This window comes from Cydia amplana, chromosome 6, assembly GCF_948474715.1.
Source record: "Cydia amplana chromosome 6, ilCydAmpl1.1, whole genome shotgun sequence".
Classification (NCBI taxonomy): Eukaryota; Metazoa; Arthropoda; class Insecta; order Lepidoptera; family Tortricidae; genus Cydia; species Cydia amplana.
In genome coordinates this window covers 3,570,946-3,586,318 of record NC_086074.1, presented here as the reverse complement: position 1 = coordinate 3,586,318, position 15,373 = coordinate 3,570,946, and the positions used below count along the sequence as shown (strand labels likewise).

At 38.6% G+C, this 15,373-nt stretch overlaps 2 protein-coding genes across 3 annotated transcripts in view; both read left to right on the top strand.

Annotated features, from left to right (window-relative positions):
- The window catches only part of LOC134648698 (PXMP2/4 family protein 3), a 381,574-nt gene extending 367,049 nt beyond the window's left edge, over positions 1–14,525 (top strand). Inside the window, exon 5 of the mRNA XM_063503206.1 lies at positions 14,514–14,525. The gene's annotated coding sequence lies outside the window, so the exon portion shown is untranslated. The remainder of the gene's footprint in view (positions 1–14,513) is intronic.
- Positions 1–15,373, top strand: part of LOC134648674 (death-associated protein kinase related) — a 317,978-nt gene that overhangs the window by 48,079 nt on the left and 254,526 nt on the right. The window lies entirely within an intron of this gene.

Below are 15,373 nucleotides of genomic sequence, written 5' to 3'. Positions count from 1 at the left end.
ATATGCTGTTATTACCCTTTATGAGAAATTATGTTCTCAATTTATAATTGTGAAAATATATAAGTGTCCTGGAAGGTTTTTTGTTTATTCAGTTATAACCAGGATATTATAAGTGTCCCACACTACTATCACAGTCATTGTTATTTTTTGCCGCCCTCGTTCCGTCTCCTTCGATCGTCGGCCTAATAATGGGGATAGAACAGGATAAATCCCTTTTTATATCCTTACCTTTCATTTTATTTAGTTCAGGGGTGGTCTCATAAATTTCACCAGGATTGTTCAAGATTGTTATCGACTTAAAAACTTCACGTCACCGGACGCAAATGAGTATTTACACGCTTTTTACAGTAGGTAAAGTAGTAGTGTCATAGCAAAACCGATAAGAAAAAGGCCACATATGTGTACCATCTGTTGAAGCCATAGTGAGTCTTATTAGAATGTGACAAGGTTGTATTTCCGTGTCTTCATCTGTATAATCTCCGTGTGAGTTAGTTCTTTTCTCCTCTAGAAGGTTGTGCGTCGGTTAACTCGTTAGCTTGACATAATGGCGTTGTTTCCTCTCTGGACCGTTACTCTGCATGGTTAGCATTCAATTTATCTCCCATTATGATACACTTGTACGTTGGTTTCGTTTTGTATTGATAGTAGAGATGCCCCGAATAGTGGTTTTGGTCGAATACCGAATACCGTTTATTCGGCTTTCTCTCGGCCGAATACCGAATATTCGGCGACCGAATATTCGGCATGACAAGCGAACATTTTGAGTCACAATTATTATGAAAACTGATCGCCAACAAAGCTCAACGTTAGATGACGTTAGCTAAGATATATTTTTGTTGAACAGAATTAATGAATAGAGTCAAACAAATCAGACTCATGATAAAAATAAAATGTGTTTTAACCAACAAATGCTCAAAAAATGGTCTTCGTATTTAACAACTTTCCAAGAACACGTTCTAAATATACCTACATAGTTTTTGGTTATTTTTATTGTGCAATTTTTCTTTTTAAGTAGGTGCAACAGATATTCGTTATTCGGCCGAATAGTAGGCAACATTCGGCCGAATACCGAATATTCGGCAAAGTGGCCGAATGGGCCGAATACCGAATAGTTGCCGAATATTCGTGGCATCTCTAATTGATAGTTGATATTAATTGAATTTACTTATTATTTTGACACAGTTCCTGTTATTGATGGGGCTAGTAGGCCCAAAATCGTATGGTATTTTTATTCATAAAGAGAAACGAACTATGTTTTTCACAAACGACTGAAATATTCTGTTGGATCGAATACTAAGAAGAATTATTTACTACCTAAAAGTCCTTTAAATATCAAAGGTCTAAACAGGTGACAGGTACATATCGACAGTTTGCGAGTTTATTTTACATTTAGGAATTGTAAAGCACCTACCTGGGTACAGAATAGAACCCTAAGTTTGCCATTTGTAATTCGAGTTAGAAAACATTTGAACACGTAAATAATACTAGCAATTGTTAATGCAACTTTAAAATTACGCGATTGTGGTTATTCCGGTCTTTCCAAAAGATTAATATAATGCTTTTGTTTCAATTCAACTTGCAAGCAGCTAAAGCCTACGTTTATGCGCCTGAGTCACTTCCTGAGCACCATTGATAACTGTATTAGCTCGCTCCTAATATGGCGGCGGCTGGTGCCAATATTAATAAATAGTATTTTTGCAGTGTCAATTGATATGCTCCATAGCCACCCACTAGTGTACTTTGCAGGGCCTGAGCCTTATAATATAAGGAAAGGAAGAATACATTTATCTTATCTTCTGTTACAACTCTTACAGCTCCATATGAAATTTATGCAGCGTATTTTGATATTTAATTTTGCATAAACCTACTACTAACAGTAATTCTACTGACCTGCGTTAATAAATAGTGTGGACGAAGGTATACCGAGCTACAAAAGTGCATGGCCACTTTATGAATTACATTTATAAAGTGGCCATGTACTTTTGCAGCTGGGTGCGCTTTCCTGTCGTTCACGATCAAGATCTTAAATTGTGCCATCCTCAACCAAAAAGGTACTTATTGTCGGTTGTCAATATGGCGCTATTTCCATATAGCTTCAATTTGAAGTCGACCTTATCGACAACCAACAGTGTGGTACCTTGGAAGAGTCCAAGACTCCTTTGACGTTCACTTCAGTTCATATTATTATCTAAAATGTCGTATTTGTCTACATGTCAGCGTGACAATGACAGACTCTGTCTCTGTTTAAAACTGACATATACTTTATCATGTGGATAAAGCCATCCATAATACGCCTGCCAGTTGCCTTAACTCTCCTGTCACAACATGTTTTTGCCCTTAAACAGTACATGCGACAAAAAGCGCAAAGGACATAGGAAATAACGCTTCCTCATATCACAACGGCGTCAGCATCTCTCCACAAAGGTTAACGAGACATTAACGCATATTTGCCCACTCGCAAAAACATGGGAAGAGCGGAAACATCACTGCAATTACATCACTCTCTCTCACTTCAGTAACGTCACTTGACAAGATTATACATCGATAAGCGACCCTAATCCGTTGTCTTATGAATTATAATCGTTTTTAAACTATTCGAGTCATATCAACGTTGAGTTGGGACTATAATGACGGATGACGTGGGACTCCATTGATGAATATCTCAAGTGCAATCAGCAACTGATCGATCATAATGCTTGAGAAGTTCAATGGGAATCGGAGATGGTATTACGCTTTTAAAATTCCATTACCGTTCCTATATCCCATTCTATAACGGTATATTGTGGGCATACATAAGTACACAGAAACCCACCTAGGTAGGTGGTTGGTCTGTGACTTTTAACTACGTATGAGAGCATGGATGACATGACCGGAATGAGTAACTTGAAAAACGGGACAATACTTCGTACTAGTGTATGAACACTATGAACAATGTCGAGATGCTTCAAAATTGCGTCCTAATTCATTTGCTTCATATTAGTCTCCAGGATATAATCCAACGTACTCTTAACGCACATTCCGAGCAGGCCAAGACAGAATGCTGGCTAGAAACAAAACCGCTCTGAAACTGTGTCGCAGACTGCGCGCAGACGCATGTGTCGCGGTACCGTAAGCACGGTTATCAACAGTGACATAAACTACACCTTATCTCGTTGTAATAAGATTCACACGTCGCCTTTCAAGACTTAACGGTGCGCCGAAACGCGTGCCATCGACAGCGGATAAGTTATGGGGGATTATTTTCTTTGAAGCGATATCCCGTTCGGCCGGAATAATGAAAGTTCTTAACGAACGTGTCAATGGGGAAACGAACGAGCTTGTGTGTGCGGAAACTGCTAAAGTAGGTTACTGGGAGAATCTTTGAGCTTTTTAACCGCTGGGGTCTAATATCATTGTCGTCCTATGATAATTACTGTAACGTGTCCTTCACACGGAATAGAAACAAAGTAAACTCGACTCGGTACCCTGGTAACCCTGAACACCATGGCTTATAACACTACATAGGTACATGCTAAGACGTCAATGAAGACTTAATGACTTTACTGCTCTGACATGATGACCGGATCTTGACCTCCGACACCAAAGACCGCTATCCTTCTCTGACCAAAGTCCTTTCTGTCCAATCGATCGCGCCGAGTTCGCTAAGGTCTTTTTGAATTTCGTCTCTCCAGCGGTAACTAGGACGTCCAGAAGGTTTTCGCCCATTTGGTACGCCAGTATCACTACGGCCATTTGATACGACAGTGAAGAACCCCCGAAAAACCTCAATCACCCAACAGTACTGGGTTAAATCGAAATGTCGCTGCAGCTAAGACATTTCCAGTCCACATATTATACAATTAAGCCCAAGCCCGAAGAACCAGGTTATCCTGACTTGTTCCTATGACTGTACCATCGCAATCTGTGACCCGAGTACTGCACTAATTATTATAGATCCTCGTTATCTACGCAATTACTGCAGAGAGTCTGCCAGAGACGTCACATCGCCCTAGTTGTTCTTAATAACTGACATTGTTGGGAAAGGGAGTATGTTCCCTAGTTGCACGAAGGAGTTTACGCTTTTTTGGTTCTGGGTACATGCAATCGTGCAAGGACTTAGGTACTGTAAATCTGTGACATTATCGTCTTCCTAATAAGCCGTGTTTCGTGTATGTTCGGTTCTTAAAATTCAGCAAAGGGCATTACATACATTTTTCGAGCTTTCCATTCCATAACCGTCATATAAAGTTTATGAAAAATGGTAAAAACGATATAGATTGAAAATTAAAATCTTGGGACACTTTTTTTCTCCTATTCTAGGATTTCTAGGCACTTGAGAGATGTCAAGAGGATCCACTCCACTGCTTGACATTCTTGAAAGCATATTTTCAAGAATATAGGATATCCAATACCTGAACCTTCAACTTAAATACTTAAATATCGATCAAAAATCAATGTGCCAATCTTGTTAGTCTTAATGAGCTCTATATTTAATTAAAATTGCGAAATCTAGTTAATGATAGAGCAAGGGCGGCATCGTCACGATATCCTGGCTCACGACCGCTCCAAATAATTGAGTAACCGATCCTGATGTGATAGCGCTCAAGGTCGTTTACGAAAGGGCTGTGTGGGTGTGATCGATTGAACGAGATCTTTTGTTGTGCATTAGTGCCGTGACCCGTTCAGGCTTGCTTCATAGAAACAGAAGCAGCTTTTTGCTGGTACATTGATGTGACCGTCAAATGTTGATTTGGGATCTGAATGTCGCACTTGCAACAGTTGCAACCCTTCTGAGGGCCTAGTCAAAATAACAATCCTACATCGACAAACGACGAACTAAAAGTGAAAATGTATCGGGATGACAGATGCCACGAGAAGCCACGTGACTATTTGTTTCAATTGGCGTTCCGTGGCTAAACCCTCTTGGCAAACTCACTCTATGAAAATATACAAACCAGGGAATTGGGGGTCATTCTTTCGTTTACCTGCTTTCTTCTAGCTGTCTTTACATGCTATTTCAGATTGATATTGCAATGAATTTCTCAAGACAAATTGATCGATCGACATTACTTCACTTAGAGGCAATTAACCCTAATGGAAACATTTTAATCTATTTTAATACAACAATAAACGTCTCCGTACGATATAATTAAATCGATATTGTCCCAATTAAATCGATACGAAACTGCAGTGTCGAAACCGCGGTTTTGATATAGCATTTGTAAACGCCTTCGAGATTAATGGAATCGATAAGAGTATCGATTGGTCGAGTTTGTATCGAATTACTTAGTCGATTGGGCTAGTCGTGTGAGTTTATGACGTCTCTTTCGGATCGATCATACAGGATCGTAGGAGTGATGCCTTTCGCAAGACTCCTATGGTACGAAAAACTGAATTATTTTTTTAAATCATTTCATTGACGGGTTATTTTGCGTTGTGAATAGAATCATGAAATGGCAAATATTTAAGAGCCAACAGGAGCTAAGATTTAAATATTTTAGGTAAATATCCCGTCTCGCTAACGGAAGCGGCTCCTAAAACTAGTGCGATAAGGACAAGGCGAAAAATCCTGCGTAAAAATCTCAAAAATCGAGGTTTCGTACTCGACTGTTTCCTCCTCCAAAACTTAACCAATCGTAACCAAATTTGGAAATCTAAATGATTATGACATTATCTGTGTCGGACCGTTTTGCTTTTTTGACTAATTGATGTCAGTTTTGAATAGCACGCCTCTCATTGCGGCATAGTCAATTAGGCCATTTTGGCCATTTTTGAAGGGCTCTAGCGCCTTAAAAAACAAAAATATCAAAAAAAGCAAAACGGTCTGACACAGATATTGACAATATTAATCTGTGTTGAAAAAATCATTGCTCTAGCTTCAAAACCCACGGAGGAAACAGTCGAGTACGTTTGTATGGAGAAATGACCACTCCTGTTGGCTCTTAATAAAGTTTAAATGTATCGAATCATTTTTCATATTCCCCTGTCAAACCAAATTCAATAAGCATTACTAACCCAAATGCGAGATTTCATATAAGTATATGTTTTTCATTAAAGCGCACAGATTCACGCGTTCAATCCATCACTCATTCATTCGTTCACAGCTGTCAGCGCAAGCCGAACGAATGATCAATATTTACAGTTCTTTTTTCATCAAATTCAAAGGTGTTGTCAAGTCTTGGACGCTTGCTAGACGGGTGTCCATAAAAAATACAAGAAAGATAGCAAAATTACTCGCAATTCTAGTATAGTCTGTATTTGTAACTATGAAGTACTGCCCGTAGTAAATAGTATGGAACGCTTAGTAAGTTATTTGTTTCTTGCATAACTTGCATAGGAAATGTATGGCGTAGTAATTTATAGTAAAAAAATTGACTATTATAGTAAATTTGTTTGTAAAGTCAGGACTTCCAAAGACGCAACAACAACAGCAAGATCATACAATGTCTTGTTCCACAGCAGTCTTTAAACCGCTTTTTTTTAACTAAATAATCCCGTACATTTCATCCGTGTTAATAAAAGTAGGTAGCCAGTTAGCCACAAATTTTTAATTTCACATTCAAAGTAAAAATTTAACATTCCAATAGCCTTGAACTTTACTCCGAATCGGTAGCAGATCCGTTTCTAACAATGGAATAATCAAGTCTATGTCAGTCCTTGACCGTAGTTGCACAAGTATCGATATTGTACCGAGTCGAATCGGTATCGAGTCGGCCTAGTTGGCTGTCAATCGATTCGTGGCGTAATGCCGGCGATCAATTATAATTATAGTCTATTGTGAGTGTCCATCACTCTCGTTTAATGCGTTTTCGTTTGGTAATAGGGCCTTCGGAGGAAATTTAGCGTCATGTGACAAGAGTCATTTTCTTGTGATGATTCTCGTACATACAAACTGAGGTGTCATTGACTTGGATCAAAAGCCTAAAAGTCGACACTAGCGACACGCGGAATAACCTTGATTGTATACTTAGGTATATAAAATGTGCAATAAAGTTATTTATTGAAAATTAATAATGATAAAAGAGAAAAAAGTTGAAAAAAACTAAATATTCAATCATTGATTTTCCCAGAGCGCAGTTTTCTTACATTACAAATTGTCATACAATTGAAGAGGAAAGCGGATTATAAATGAAACATCACTTCCTGAGAGAGACTCAAGTGCTGTATTTATTGACAGATTTTTCTGCCAAACAAATGAGTCAGAGTATTCTGATGGACATAACTGTACACGTTACTAGTGACTGAAGACTGCAAACCCCCATGGCTCCGCCATTTTGAATAAAATTCGAAAACCGAAACAAATTCAAAGAGAATCAGTTGAAAAATTTAATGTAGGTGGTATTTCTCAACCGAATGTCGTAAAATTTGTTGTAGACCAGAACATCCGAACAGACATACAAAATCATGACCGACCTGAAACGGGGACTTTCAAAAAACTCTCGACGTCCGCAATTCTAAAGTGGAAAGCTCAACGAAACCAACAATTGGCTACTCCTGCGCATCTGTTCTCACTAATTGTATTTATTAGCCTCGAGGGCCGAGATTGGCGGGTCAGCGGGACAATTGATACCCGCAAATCGTGGCTTCTATTATTTGTTTATTGGCCACAAATCAATGTGCTCTATTAAGTGGCAATAGGGAGTATTACTGCAATGTTTTGCCGCCAGAGTGCAGTACTAGCGACTTAAGTATACCATAGAGTAACTTATATATACTGTACCTTAAACTGTTTTTTGACAAGTTTTCACAGACAATAAAATATCATCAAGGGCTTACCGGGAAACGCGAAATCGAAACTCGGCTCTCTGCCTCTTTATCGCTCGAATATGCAAAGAGTGATAGAGAGGTTAGATAAGTAACAAAATTTCGACTCTCTCTCATTTGCTTAGAGTGCTTAGACCCTTAGATTGTGACTTATTGTGGAAGTGGCGCCCCCTACGCAGAGTTTCGCGTAATTTTCCCTATAGTGGCATGCTTTGATGACGGGATTCCGGGCTGAATTTGTATTAGCTATGGTAAAGGAAATAGAATGGACTCCTACTCATACTCATTCTGACCTATTTAAAATGTTATCAGGGTTCGAAATTATTCAATTATCTGGATAAATATCTGATAATTATCCCAGGTATAGATGGTGCTATATTTATTTTCTTGAAATTCTTTGATAGTAAAAAATAATTGGGGTTTTTGTAATTTTCTTATAAATATTATTAGGTTATTGTCAAATCGATAATGATCAAGATAACTATCATTGATAATTATCCTTTCGAACCCTGGATAAAACATGGCGCAAATTTCGGGCATCTTTATCTTTTACTACAGTTAAGGCGTAATGAGGTAGTTGCTCGATATGTACGAACTTTGATTTTTGCGATAATTCTGAACACAGGCTAGTATAACTAATATAACTATGAAATGTTAAGTACTTTAATTGAGGAATTATTTAATTAATTAAATAAGATAACAAATCTTATGTTTCTTTATTTTTGTTACAGGTACGTTATCAGACTTCGCTTCGACCTACAAAACACCGAAAATAGGTAACTTTGTATTGAAATAGCCTACGTAATGGTAGATACAAATGCTTCTGTCCTAATAGCATATTAAAATGAACTGTCATTTTACCATATGCTATAAAACACAGCTTAATATCTCATGATTTTTTTATGAGTCGACATTTTTATTGTATGCATATTTCGTCATGTAATTAGCTTTAGCTACTACACACGCCCACGCCACGTTGGCACACCTGACGGCGCGGACACAGCTCAATCAATGTTACAACGAATCGGAGGCCCAGAAACCCAAATTAATATAATTTGTGTCATTCGTGGAGAAAAGGTGCTGTAGGCGCTTACGCCGCGAAGATTCGGATTATTTATTTGTTAAAATGTTAGAAAAACTTAATGTAGGTACCAGTGGCGGCGCGTCAAACATATCTATAGGCAAGCCGGGGCTAATTTGGCTTAAATATATGTATTTCCTTTTCAACTCTGCTCAAACGTTCAAAAACAGGCAAGCCGGTGGGAATCGACTTTTATGGACGCGCCGCCACTGGTAGGTACAAAAGGCGAGCTTGTTATGAGGCATTCTCTACCATTAAATCTTTGGAAAAAGCAGAGAAGATTGGTACCACTCGCATTAATTACGTGACGGTCCCTATGACAGTTCCTTCAAGTCTCTTTTGAACATGTTTTCACCATATATTTATCACTTACTTAAATGTTTTTTCGATTCAGTTTTTGGAATTTTATCAATGTAGGAGGTCTGCAGTTCACAGAGCCACTAGTTTTGTAAGGCAGGCACGGTAAGGTCCCTTTTCTTGGGAACGACACCTTTAATTGCCTTTTCATCTATCACGACGACGTTAATCGTCTCGGCTCTAATTGAATAAATCAACTGAGTAATTAACTATGGGGTTAATTGATATTTGTTAATTTAAACGAAAATGCATTTTATTATAATGTGTTAAGGCGTGTTATCGAGTGATGGTATCAATTGTATTGTGTTGCAATTCTTCGATAATGTTTTGCAATTAATGCGTTGATAATAATAAAGTCTAGCTAGGTTATTCAATTATGTATACATTAGAAAGCCGAGTCGTAACGGAAGGTTTAAATTTTTCAAATTTTTCTATCTTTAAAAAGCCATCATTTACCTATAAATAACAATAATGGCTTAAACACGCAAAGGAATGTATATGTCGGAGGCAGATCGTAAAATCGGCCATATCGAGATATTCCTAGGCATACCATGAAACGCCGCCATTTCATGATCTGACTAGCGACTACCAGCCATATCGTTCAAACATCAACGTTTGACGATTTGCCTAGCGACGTTTAGGCATATCAAATAAGTAGGGTGTGATATTCCTAGGCATATCATGAAACGCCGGCATTTCATGATCTGCCTAGCGCGACCATCAGCCATATCGTGCAAACTCAAGGGGTGATATTCCTAGGCAGATCATGAAACGCCGGCATTTGATGATCTGCCTAGCGACGACCAGCCATATCGTGCAAACCTCAAGGGGTGATATTCCTAGGCAGATCATGAAACGCCGGCATTTCATGATCTGCCTAGCGACGACCAGCCATATCGTACAAACCTCAAGGGGTGATATTCCTAGGCAGATCACGAAACGCCGGCATTTCATGATCTGCCTAGCGACGACCAGCCATATCGTGCAAACCTCAAAGGGTGATATTTCTAGGCAGATCATGAAACGCCGGCATTTCATGATCTGCCTAGCGACGACCAGCCATATCGTGCAAACCTCAAGGGGTGATATTCCTAGGCAGATCGTGAAACGCCGGCATTTCATGATCTGCCTAGCGACGACCAGCCATATCGTGCAAACCTCAAGGGGTGATATTCCTAGGCAGATCATGAAACGCCGGCATTTCATGATCTGCCCAGCGACGACCAGCCATATCGTGCAAACCTCAAGGGGTGATATTCCTAGGCAGATCATGAAACGCCGGCATTTCATGATCTGCCTAGCGACGACCAGCCATATCATGCAAACCTCAAGGGGTGATATTCCTAGGCAGATCATGAAACGCCGGCATTTCATGATCTGCCTAGCGACGACCAGCCATATCGTGCAAACCTCAAGGGGTGATATTCCTAGGCAGATCATGAAACGCCGGCATTTCATGATCTGCCTAGCGACGACCAGCCATATCGTGCAAACCTCAAGGGGTGATATTCCTAGGCAGATCATGAAACGCCGGCATTTCATGATCTGCCTAGCGACGACCAGCCATATCGTGCAAACCTCAAGGGGTGATATTCCTAGGCAGACCATGAAACGCCGGCATTTCATGATCTGCCTAGCGACCATGCACCAGCCATATCGAGCAAACCTCAAGGCTCAAAAGGAACGTAAACTTGTATTAAAAGGTACGATCTGGCAACACTGACTCGGACGCAGGGCCATATAGAATGCAGCGCCATATAGAATGCAGCGCCACCAGTGGCAAAAAATGCAATTATTTTACGATGCGATCGGTATGAATGAAGCTAGGAATTCGACGAATTCATTGCCCCCATCGATCTGCCGAATATTTTATAAGACAGATCGTGATATGCCTGAGTTAATTTTAGTCAGATCATGAAATGGCGGCGTTTCATGATATGCCTAGGAATATCTCATCAATTATTTTACGATGCGCCCGGTATGAAGCTAGGAATATCAACGAATACATTGGTCTGACCGATATGCCGCCTCTTTCATAAGGCAGATCGTGATACGCCTGGATTAATCTTAGTCAGATCATGAAATGGCGGCGTTTCATGATATGCCTAGGAATATCTCGATATGGCCGATTTTACGATCTGCCGCCGACATATATATGAAAAACTTTAAACAGATGGTCCCGTTTTAATTGTTATTGTGTGTAATTTAATTTAAAATTGGAGGATTTTTAAAGAGGTTCAGTAAGGCAAATACAAAAACGGCAGGCAAAGGCATACACATACTTAGGGCAGTAAAGGAAGAGTGCCATTCTGATTATTTATTGCCCGAGGTGTTTATTATTTTCTGTTCGACGGAGCCAAGCGGCAACATCGTTTAGCACAGCGGGCCTATAGGTACGTTTGTCGCACAGATAACAAAAAACTAAATTAACATACCAATACAAAAATATAAGATAGAACTCTGTAAAAACACTATGTCACTGTGTCAGAAAAACACGAAAATGCTAATGCGCCTTGCGAAAATCACTTTCTCTAACGTAAAACATTGTTTTCAAAAGTCATTGTGTTCGAATCCGTTGCGAAACTGGCAGTAACAGGAAGATCTTACGAGACCTTTGTATTTCAACGCTGTTAACTGACCTTATCAGCATACTGTTATGTCACACTGTAATCGATAACCCGTATGAGAGTTTGACTTTCAAAAGAAAGTATACCTTAGGAACATAGTAGCTCGGTTGCTTTTTCAATTGCGATTATGAGTAAGATGAGAGGTTGCGATGGTTAGTTACGCTCAGGGGCACACGTATATGTTACCTGCCTTGAGTATTTTTAAAAGATAATTAAAAATATATAAATACTTGTACTTATGATCTTAGAATGAGTCACCAGGTTAAAAGACAAACAATACAAATCGTTACACTTGTATATTGTCATGAAAAATGGTTAGATTTTCTTTTATGTCTTTGATACAAAAGAGAGTAAGATATAATAAGTTAGAGTTAGACTGTATTCGCTATTGACTAAAAAGTATATACGTAGAAATATATCTTGTATGTCTTTAGTTTGTAGGTTAGACAACAATAATATGATTTTTCGACCGACAACCTTGTTCTGGTTTTGTAGGACTGCAAGCAGTGCAGTGGGTTACACACAAAGATTTAGTTTTGACCACATGTGTATGAGCGAACGTTCACAGTCTTACGATTTTAACCAAAGAATCGCTCTCTTCAACTTTACGTTCTCTCGTTCTTTTTCTTTTTCAACTCTATGGTTTCAAAAGTCAGTTATGTTATGAACGCCTGCAACACTGCCGAAATCTTGAGATCTATCAACTTTACACGGAAGATTTTGGTAATTCTATAAATGACCATGATCGCTTCAAAAGTTCATAAGTTAAGTAAGTTTGATTTCATTTTCTTTCTGCGGTTATTATGTTTGTTAACATTATGTACTCATTAATGAACCTCTAGGTCTATTTCTTAAGTATGTTAAGTACACTACATTGTACTAAAAATCCATTTGTATTATGTGACTAATATAAATAAATAAATAAAAAGTTAATTAACGATACAGTAATCGTTTCGGAACTGCTAACGGTTCGGTGGGGCTCGTTAATACCTGTAACCGATCGTCGTAAAACGATCGATTGCCTTTAACGGCACTTGAAAAATCCAATTGCGTAGTTAAATCTAGATCATTAGAAACTGGAGTAATCATTTCCCTGAGAAATTATATAACCAACCAATCATAACTAATGTTTTAAACAGACAAATATTGACGGCAGCATGCAAGAATTCTTCACAGTTTTTAATTTCGTTTCCAATTCTGATAATGAATGCATGGCATGAATTATGTAATATGTAATGACAATAATGACATAGACATCGATAACTGTCATAACCAAGTATGACCACAAAACATTTATGTCTCAAGGATCTTTTTATCAATACTCGACAATAAGGGAAAACCGGCCAAGTGCGAGTCGGACTACCATCGTTGCTCAACTTCGGTCAAAAATCACGTTTGTTGTATGGGAGCCCCACTTAAATCTTTATTTTATTCTGTTTTTAGTATTTGTTGTTATAGCGGCAACAGAAATACATCATCTGTGAAAATTTCAACTGTCTAGCTATCACGGTTCGTGAGATACAGCCTGGTGAGTGGTGACAGACGGACGGACGGACGGACAGCGGAGTCTTAGTAATAGGGTCCCGTTTTTACCCTTTGGGTACGGAACCCTAAAAAACCAAGAAAAATTTAAATTTGTAATGCCAATTGTCGACAGTCGCAATCACCTACTCCTTCGAAAGGAGTTACGAGTAAGAGGTTAGCAATTGCAAGTGTATTTGGCTAAAGTTCCCTATCCTTATGTCCTAATAGCGATTTTAGCCGACGCAATGTTTGCTGACTGTACCTAGTGCAAGTGACCAGTTCAGTGGGCGCTGGCGCCGGCCCGCCCGCGCCTGCGCGTGCACAGATTTATACAACGGGAGCAATGCGCCGACGGCAAACCTCGAAGTTGAGCGTTCGAGAGTCGAGACGAATAAATGTATTCCATGAACGATATTCATTTCTTTTTTACTCCTTGCGCTCGGGTATATGATTAGATTAGATTAGATTTATTTATTTCACAATATATTATTACAGTACAAATTACATTAATGTCAATTTATAAGAATCTATACAGTGTGTAAATCCAATACGGGCGAATATTTAAACGGTGGTTAGCATAGGACCTAAAAAGTATATTGAGATAGATTTTACTTAGAAATGCATTGAAAATTATAACCATACAAAATAATTCGGCCCGCAATGTAATACACCACACACGTTACGGGATACGAGCTTTTTAAAGTAACTGTCAACGTATCTCGTAATGTCATTATCATCTTGTTTCTTAATGTTTACAGTACATTGCTGCTCGGTACATGTGGAAAAAATTAATCACGGGGTCATAATTAAGTGTAACTTAAAAAAACATCTTAATTAATGATAAGACGGGTAAATTCTATATCTGGTTTAATTTATTGCCCGTATTTGACTTACACACTGTATTGTGATCGTCAGAAATACATTTAAATAATAGAAAGATGCTTAATCCAAATAAATTCATAACAACCAACAACAACAACAACATTGCAACATTGTATTGCAGAATGACTAATAAGAGCTGGCGCTTAACCGTTCATATATTTGTGGTGATCAAAAATCGTGGGATCAATCCTCGGTAGTGCTGTAAAGATCAGAAAGAAATCGTTTCGTAAAAAAATGCAACGAGATGACTAAAACAACGGTCAGGAGTCAGGATCCTTAACATATATACAGGCAAGAAGTTAATATGTGGTAAATTATTCAGATTAAGTTTCACACCAGCTGTTCAGATTTGGTACCTACGACAAATAACATCCAAGCCAAGCTTCGTTCTTCGTTTACTCTAAAAAGTAAATTTATCTTCTATAGTGCCCGTTTGTAATGTTTGTAAAAAGGACGGGAAATTATGACCTACGATCACCAGAATACTACCCATTCGTAAAACCAGTCCTGCCCAAATCAAAGTGAATTCTAAATAGCTTGTTTTGGCAAGCTTTCGACACATATTATTCGTATCGGAATGACGAGAGGTCAAATGCCACCGATTATTAATAATGACGATCATAATATAAATTCATGTAGATTAGTTTAGCATAATTTATAATGTAATTTCATATTATGAGAATAAATATCTAAAATCTAAATCTAAAATCTATTGAGTGAAATCACCGAATGCTGGAGAGTTCTGTTCGTGAATTTGCGAATGCGATGATTCGTAGGGTTGCTAAGTAAAAATAATTATACATGAGTTTAAAAATCATTCTATCATTGAATGTTCCTCTCAACTACCTTCTAGAAGCTGGCTGAAAGTTAAGAGGTTGTAAAGGAAAGGGAAGGTTATGCGTTATGCTACGTATCGTATTGTGACGAGTTTTTGAAATAAGGGAATTAATGGGCGTATTTTCTTAGAAAATAACCGTCTTTTGTCATAATGGCCGATACTGGTTGTCAGGATATTCCGTTTTCAAATGGCAGCCCTATAAGTCACGTAAACGCCAACCCTACAGCCATCACAGCCATCAGTCACGATCAGCTGTCGATCGTAGCTTTCACGTTGAATGTCAGTTTTGACGGTCAGCGATGTTTGGTTGCGTAACCACGG